General features: G+C 53.4%; 1 pseudogene; it reads right to left on the bottom strand.

Annotated features, from left to right (window-relative positions):
* Positions 1-4409: 4409 nt before the first annotated feature.
* LOC144143364 (uncharacterized) lies at positions 4410-5067 on the bottom strand (annotated as a pseudogene).
* Positions 5068-6038: the final 971 nt, after the last annotated feature.

Below are 6038 nucleotides of genomic sequence, written 5' to 3'. Positions count from 1 at the left end.
CAAGTTGTGGCCCCAGATCCCAAACATGAGGCAGAAATAATTAGAAAGATCATAATGGGGTGTGGTGCATATGGCAGACATTCTCAGATAATGAATAGCAGCCTACCATTGTCGCTGAAGATAGTGTATGACAGCTGCATCTTACCGGTACTCACCTACTGGGCAGAAACTTGGAGGCTCACTGTGGTGTTGCGGCACGGTGGGCCGCTATCGGAAGGAACAAACACATGAACGCCGCTGTGGGCTACCGACGACTGCCAATGTTTATTGGACAGCACACATATATATACACGACATAACAGATAACAGCGCCATCTCTGATGGAGTCACTGAACCAATCCGAATATACAACATATTCCCTCCCTTCTTTTTTTTAGTTGATTAGTAACTGTTAGTACGTGTTAGTGGAGAGGCATCTCATCTATGTACAATAAGCATGAAATATTTACACATCGACTCATACACTCAAAATGCAGAGTATGCACTCTAAATATACGCTCAATTACAAGTGCATGCGTACATGTCACCGAGTCCACTAAACATAATCCATATATCTTTGAGGCGGTCGTCTTGTCCTCGCAGGTAGCTCCCGGCGTGGAGGGGGTTCTTGAGAGGGTGGAGAAGAGACAGGCTGTTGTGGTGTCTCTTGCGATGCTACACAAGGGCTGCACAGAACACTAGGCACTACACTTAGGGGGGAACCTGGGGGCACTGCACTGAGGGGGGAACCGGGTGGCACTGCCGATTGCCCACTCCCACAACGCACAGCTGACGGGCTTGAAGGCTGCGCTGGCTCACCGTGAACACTTGGCGTTAGGACGACTGGCTGAGGCTGGGCGGCCTGTGCAGGAACCTTGCTTGGCTTGGACGAGTTCCACGTTCGTCCATCATCAAGACAGAACGAGGCTGGCCCTCGTTGTTCCACTACCTTCCGAGGACGGCTGAACGAAAGGTCTCCTTTAAAAGAGACTGTCGGTTTCTTAACACGAACCATGTCCCCAACTGCTATGTTTGGTTTCTTGGCTGCACGACGGAAGTCGGTGTACCTCTTGCTGTACTTTTGCCTCCGTGTGACTCTCTTCCGAAGTTGGCCAAGTTCTTTAGCAGGGTCCGTGAAGAATGATGGGGATGGGTGCCCAATGATGTCAAGTCGTGTTCGGGGTAGTCGTCCATGGAGGAGCAAGGCTGGTGCGACTCCCGTGGTTGCGTGAGGTGTGCACCGATAGACACCCAAGTACTCCAGTGCTGCTTGTCGAAGAGGCCGATGGTCTAGTGAAGCAACTTGTACAAAAATCTTGAGAACACGATTAAACCCCTCAACAAGCCCAGTGGCTTGGGGGTAATACACTGAAGAATGTGTCAACCGGATGCCACGCTCGTCTAAGAAGTGTGCAAATTCTCGTGAAGCAAATTGGGGCCCATTGTCACCGACTACCTCGTCAGGGTATCCCTCTCGGGAAAAGATCGACAACAAGAAGTTAGTGACTGATCTGGTAGATACCTCGCTGCAGAATTGTACTTCGGGCCACTTAGAAAAATAGTCAACCAGTGTGATCGCGAATCTGCAATCTTGAGGAGCTCTTTCTATTGGGCCAACAATGTCTATGGCAATTTTTTGCCATGGGCGCTCTGAAAATGGAACGGGTTGCAGAGGAGCAGGTGCCATTTTCACACTCTTGTCTGCCTTCTGACAGACGCTGCAGTTTTGGATTGCAACTTCTGTTTGCCGATCCATGCCCGGCCACCAAAACCGTTCTCGAAGTCTGGATTTCGTCCTGACGATGCCAGGATGAGCTTCCTGAGCTGTGGAGATGACTTGATGCGTAAGGGACTGTGGCACTACGAGTCGCTCTCCACGCAGGAGTAAGTTGTCGACCACTGACAACTCGTTGCGCTGCATGAAGTATGGTTGCAGTTAGTTTGGGACGAGCTTGTGTGGGGGCCATGACGATGTAACGTATTCCTTGACTTTTGCCAGAGTGGCGTCGTCACTGGTGGACTGCTCGAACTGGTCCTTCGCGATACACAGCGGCTCGACAAGGAAGACAACTTCTGTGGAGTTGTCTTCAGGTTGTGGTGTACATTCCGGGTTACCTACCACTGGGAGACGTGACAGCGCGTCTGCTACCTTGTTTTCAGAGCCCTTGCGGTATTCCACGGAGTAGTTATAGCGGAGCAGTCGTTCAGCCCACCTTGCGATGCGAAAAGGGCGTCGCCCTGTTCCCTTGTTAGACAGCAATGCTACCAACGCCTAGTGATCAGTTTGAAGAGTGAAAGGTCGTCCCCACAAGTAAACATGCCACTTCTCGCATGCCCACATGCAAGCTAATGTTTCACGATCGCTGGCGGAGTACTTCCTTTCTGTATTAGATAGGGTCCGCGAGGCAAACGCAATGGTGCGAGTTTCGTGTCCATCCACTTGCTGCAAAACCGCACCTAGCCCGTATGCAGAAGCATCAGTTGCAACAATAACTGGAAGGGCTGGGTCAAACATGTGCAACACCTTGTGGGAGGCCAGAAGAGTCTTCACTCTTTCAAAACTTGCTTGGGCAGCTGTGTCCCACTCAAAAAGTGCGTCTTTGCGCAGCAGTCGACGCATGGGCTCCACTTCTTCGGCTAGCCTCGGAATGAACTTGGCGTAGTACTCCACTAAGCCTAAGAATGAACGAAGCGTGCCTGGTTCTGTGGGCGCGGCTGCGTGGACGATTGCATCGACTTTGGCTTGAAGGGGTGCTATGCCTTCAGCGCTGACACGATGGCCAAGGAAAGAGAGTTCTGTTGCATTGAAAACACATTTCTCGTTAAGTTTCAGACCTGCTTTCGCGATGCGATGCAGAACTCCTTCCAGGTTCTCCAGATGTTCTGTCTCCGTCTTCCCGAAGACAATGATGTCGTCTATGTAACAAAGAACACCATGGCAGCCTTGCAGGATCCTTGTCATGAGCTGCTGAAAGGCTGCAGAGGCCGACGCCAATCCAAAGCAGACCAGTTTAAACCGGAAAAGGCCCTCATGCGTAACAAACGCTGTGAGATCCCTGCTGTCTGGGTGCAGCAGAACTTGGTGGTACGCAGAGGCAAGATCTAGCTTTGAGAAGTGGCGGGCTCCGTTTAAGGCATGCAGCAGCTCTTCGGTGTGAGGCAGCGGGAAGTTGTCGACCACGATGGCTTTGTTCGTCCCCCTCAGGTCAACACAAAGACGAATGCGCTGCCATCTCTCTTCAGGGCTGCGACGATGGAAGAAACCCTTTCAGAGGCATCGATCCTTTCGATGATGACGGCGGATAGCAGAGCCTGTAGTTGGTTGCTTGCTGGTTGACCTACTGAGAATGGAAGGCGTCTCAACTTCTGGGCGACTGGGGAGACTGCCTCTTTCATCTTCACCTTGTGTTGAAAACCTTTGACAAGGCCCAGGCCTGGAGTTAACAGGTGAGAAAACCTGGCCCACAGTAGTGCAGGCATGCCAAACTTTGGCTCACTCTGTGGCTGCTTTAAGATGGCGCCTTGCGGTGGAATGCGCTGTTGTGCGTCTGAGCTCGTTGCAGGCAACGTTGATGTTGCGTGGGCGGGCGTTTGCTGAACGGCCGTGTGCAAACAACGTAGCTCTGTGCCTGAAATTTGAAGATACAGGGCTTGCACAGCATCTAATCCCAAAAGGGAGGTCCCACTGCGCGTTACATAAAGCGGTATGATGGCTGTTCGTGCCTTGAACGACAGCTTTGCTTCAAACAGGCCAAGCACAGGAATCTTCTGGCGTGAAAAATCAAGAAGTGTGATGCTGGGGGTACTGAGTTTCACTTTATCTTGAAAAAGGCTTCGAAAGTGGCCTTCCCCAAGTATTGACACTGCTGAGCCTGTGTCGATGAGAAACGAGACTTTGCGCGCGAGCGGCTTCGAGTTGAGCACCGTCACGTCGACGTCAACATACAGACCTCGGCGTTTGCTTGTACGGATGGTCAAAATACTGTGAACGCTTTCAGCGTCATCGTCGCAGAGGAGTTCACGGACTGGTGCAGGCCTTCGCGGTGGGCCGCGACGCGAGCTCCGACAAACGCTTTGGAAGTGTCCGCGGCGTCCGCAACCGTAACAGCTGTGGCCACGGGCGGGACAGCGCGACCGTTCGCATCTTGTTGCGCCGCAGTTATCACAGTTATCTCGAGATACGGCATGCAGGGGGTCGGCAGCGGCAGTTTCCGGCTTGGGCTTGTAGTTTTGGCGACTGCGCGACGAGCTACGACGATGTTGACTAGGGGGGCGGGACCCGTTGAAGGCTTTGAAGCCAAAGCGGGGGATATCTTGCCTAGCGGAATTGCGTCCGCGTTGTCGCTGTTGCGTGATGCGGTGAATCGGGCTCGCAAACGCTTCAGCGGTTTGTTCGCGAAGTCTGGCTATTTCTACCGCTCGGTCGAATGTCAACGCGTCGCCTTCAAGCAGCAGTCTTTCCCTGAGTTGCGGGCAAGTAACTCCGGCAACGAACTGTTCGCACAAGTTATCATCCGCGGTAGCGTCGAAATTACACGGGGCTGCCAGTTCACGGAGCGCCAAAGCAAATTCGGCAACAGACTCACCGGAAAGTTGTCGACGCTCACGAAAATGATGACGTTCGACTCAAACGTTGACGGTGGCGGTGAAGTACTTTGCCAGTGTGTCAACGGCAACGTCGTACGGGTCCGGACGGCTTGAGGCAGGGGCGTGCGTGGCAGGCGCCTGTTCCTTCGTCAGCTTGTCGTCGGTGGCGGGTGGTGAAAGCGGCGGCTGGGGTGGGGGCGGTGCCGGAAGGGCGTCGAAAATCCTTTGACCCTCGGGGCCCAGGCAGTGAAGCAGGAGCGCGCGACGTCGGGTTGCTGACCGCTCGTCGGCGCCGGACGCGAGCACGAAGTTCTGGAACAAGCGAAACCAGCGGTGCCAAGGGATCGCTGGCGTGCCTGGAGTCTCGAGGAACGGCGGCGGCGGGGATATCCCGGTGGCCATCCTCATCGCCAATGTGGTGTTGCGGCGCGGTGGGCCGCTATCTCGGAAGGAACAAACACATGAACGCCGCTGTGAGCTACCGAGGACTGCCAATGTTTATTGGACAGCACACATATATATACACACGACATAACAGATAACAGCGCCATCTCTGATGGAGTCACTGAACCAATCCGAATATACAACACTCACCAAGAGGGTTCAACTTAAATTGAGAACGACTCAGCGGGCAACGGAGCGGAAAATGATAGGTGTAACATTAAGGGACAAGAAGAGAGCGGAGTTGGTCAGGGACAAAAGTGGTGTTAAAGACATATTAGTAGAAATTAAGGAGAAGAAATGGACGTGGGCAGGGCATGTAATGCGAAGGCAAGATAACCGCTGGTCATTAAGGGTAACAGAGTGGATCCCTAGAGAAGGCAAGCGCTGCAGGGGGCGGCAGAATGTTAGATGGGCAGATGAGATCAAGAAGTTTGCGGGGATAAATTGGTCACAGTTGGCACAGGACTGAGGTAATTGGAGAATAATGGGAGAGGCCTTTGCCCTGCAGTGGGCGTAGATAGGCTGGTGATGATGATGATGATGTCTTGAATTGTAACCAAATGTCGTCGTCTGTAGAATGAAAAGAGTCAGCCCCAGGTCTCCAAATCCATTTCACACTTCATCTCTGTATTAGAGTCATTCAGTGTCCTTCCGTGTTTCTTGAAAAGCATTGGAGGACTTGTGCTGAGCATGCTTGTTGCCGCAGGCCAAAAGCAGTCTCTATATTATGACCAAAGGCGTCCCATCGACTACCTGAAACTGCGAAAGAAACATGCCGACGCCGTCGGATTCCGTGGGAGCCCAGCTTCGTCGACGCAGCGCGCAGGTCTCCTCCGCCCCCTCCTAGAGCTCCTCTATATAGCTCCCGCAGGGAGCTAAGAGTTGCGCGACCCTTTTCCACGCGCCGCCATGACGACGTCACTCCGATTATCCACGCCACGCAGAGAAGCCCCCTCTACGGCTGCGCCGCAGCCGCCGACGCGAGCGGCACCGCGCCCCGCCCAGGAACAGCAGCAGCAGCAGCAGCA

This window comes from Haemaphysalis longicornis, unplaced genomic scaffold (assembly GCF_048455015.1).
Source record: "Haemaphysalis longicornis isolate Haplotype H1 unplaced genomic scaffold, Haemaphysalis longicornis Haplotype H1 scaffold_6, whole genome shotgun sequence".
Taxonomy (NCBI): Eukaryota; Metazoa; Arthropoda; class Arachnida; order Ixodida; family Ixodidae; genus Haemaphysalis; species Haemaphysalis longicornis.
Note: the sequence above shows the minus strand (reverse complement) of the source record. Positions and strands in the feature narration are given on the sequence as shown.